The sequence below is a fragment of the Saccopteryx bilineata genome, chromosome 1 (genome assembly GCF_036850765.1).
Source record: "Saccopteryx bilineata isolate mSacBil1 chromosome 1, mSacBil1_pri_phased_curated, whole genome shotgun sequence".
Taxonomy (NCBI): Eukaryota; Metazoa; Chordata; class Mammalia; order Chiroptera; family Emballonuridae; genus Saccopteryx; species Saccopteryx bilineata.
Genome location: NC_089490.1, coordinates 149,979,793 through 149,982,133, shown reverse-complemented (window position 1 = coordinate 149,982,133; position 2,341 = coordinate 149,979,793). Strand labels below are relative to the sequence as shown.

General features: G+C 47.5%; 1 pseudogene; it reads left to right on the top strand.

The window, feature by feature from the left end:
* The first annotated feature begins 324 nt into the window (after positions 1-324).
* On the top strand, positions 325-743 carry LOC136320186 (ribosomal protein uL24-like pseudogene; annotated as a pseudogene).
* The last annotated feature ends 1,598 nt before the right edge of the window (positions 744-2,341 follow it).

Here is a 2,341-nt window from a genome sequence, read left to right as displayed (position 1 = left end):
TGCACGTTCAGACCAGAGGGAGGAGGGGTCCCAACTTCGCTCCATCACCCCCCAAATAACTCCTGAGCAACTGCTTTGCCTGCCTGGATTCTAGATGCCAGAGAAACACAACAGGAAACCAGACTAAAAAAGTTCTTGTCCCCTTGAAGATCACTCCAGTGGGAAGACAGACCAAAAATAAAATGTGTGGTTTGTCAGGTCATGATAAGGGTGACAAAGAACAATGAAAAGCGTGACAGAGTAAGATGAGGATGGAGTGGTGCATTTTAGATAAAGAAATTTGAGGCACTCCTGGTGGCAAGTTGGTGAGTAGAGATGGTCACCATGAAGTTCAACCCCTTCGTGACCTCAGACCACAGCAAAAACCACAAACACCACTTCAGTGCCCTCGTGCCCGCCTGCCAGAAGATCATGTCTTCCCCGCTGTCCAAGGAGCTGCAGCAGAAGTATGAGGTCCACATCATGCCCACCAGCAAGGACGATGAGATCCAGGTGGTTTGAGGATACTACAAAGGTCAGCAAATCGGCAAGGTAGTAGGATATACAGAAAGAAATACATGCAGCTTGAGAAGGCTAACGGCACAGCTGTCCATGTGGGCACTCACCCGAGCAAGGTGGTTATCCCCAGGCTAAAACTGGACAGAAATCAGGAAAAAAGTCTCAAACACAAAGCCAAATCTCGACAAGTTGGAAAAGAGAAAGGCAAATACAAGGAAGAACATGTTGAGAAAATGCAGGAATAAATATAACCTGTTGTGTGACAATGGTTTAGCTGTAGATTTTTAGCCTGGTGCATACTCCTTTGAAACTTTTGAAGATATCTCTGGAATATTTTTGTTTCCTTACTCCTTTCTTATTGATGTGTGGCTCTGTAAATCTGTTGTTACTATATTGATTAATTTTATGAATAAAAATTGGAAATGTTTCTTAATTCAAAAAAAATTTTTTTGAATACAATGGAAAGCAAGCCACAGGGTTGAGGAAGGTTAATCTGGAGAAGGTAAAGCCTTCTAGGCAAGTGAAACAGCAAGTGCCAAGGCCCTGAGGTCAGAGCACCTATTCCAGGAAGGGTAAAGAGGCCAGAGCAGTGGTAAGAGGAAGGCAAGAGGGGAGAAGTGAGCAGGCCACATAGGTGCAAAGGAGGAACTCAACCACGTGATTGGCTTGCTATTGGGAAGCAAGGAAGGACTGGAGGGGTAGGGAGGCTCTGAGACAAATCCTGATCCACCCTCAGAGAGGATCAGCAGAACAAGGCTCCCCTGGGCAGACAGAAGGAGAACAGCTTATTCAGAATTCCGGGGATGAGCAGAGAGATAAAGCCAAGAATCCACAGGTTTCACTGCACGCTCTGCACAAAGTTTGATTTATTTTAATCATGCACTCAGAGTTTTGTATACTTTTTAATTTAGAAAGTATACTAAATGCTAACACTTTAAGACTTTATAAAATGGTATTACTGGCATTCCATTTTCCTGAAGATAAATGTAAGCATAGAAAAATCAACAGAAAAGAAAACGTAATGGTTGTGACTCTTTAGGCAGAGGTATTACTAGAAAGTGTAGTTGTTTTCTTTGTGCTTTTCAGCATTTTCCAACTTTTCTATAAAGACCACGTATTACAATAAAATAATAAATATAATTTTGTGTGATTAAAAAACAAAACAGGGCCCTAGCCAGTTGGCTCAGCGGTAGAGCGTCGGCCTAGCGTGCGGAGGACCAGGGTTCGATTCCCGGCCAGGGCACACAGGAGAAGCGCCCATTTGCTTCTCCACCCCTCCGCCGCGCTTTCCTCTCTGTCTCTCTCTTCCCCTCCCGCAGCCAAGGCTCCATTGGAGCAAAGATGGCCCGGGCGCTGGGGATGGCTCTGTGGCCTCTGCCTCAGGCGCTGGAGTGGCTCTGGTCGCAACATGGCGACGCCCAGGATGGGCAGAGCGTGGCCCCCTGGTGGGCGGAGCGTCGCCCCTGGTGGGCGTGCCGGGTGGATCCCGGTTGGGCGCATGCGGGAGTCTGTCTGATTGTCTCTCCCTGTTTCCAGCTTCAGAAAAATGAAAAAAAAAAACAAAAACAAAAACAAAAAACCAAAACAGCCCTGGCCAGTTGGCTCACTGGTAGAGCGTCGGCCCGGCGTGTGGAGGTCTCAGGTTCAATTCCCGGGTCAGGGCACATAAGAGAAGCACCCATCTGCTTCTCCACCCTTACCCCTCTCCTTCCTCTCTCTCTTCTCCTCTCCCACAGCCAAGGATCCATTGGAGCCAAGTTGGCCCAGGTGCTGAGGATGGCTCCATGGCCTCCACCTCAGGTGCTAGAATGGCTACAATTGCAGCAGAGAAACACCCCAGAGG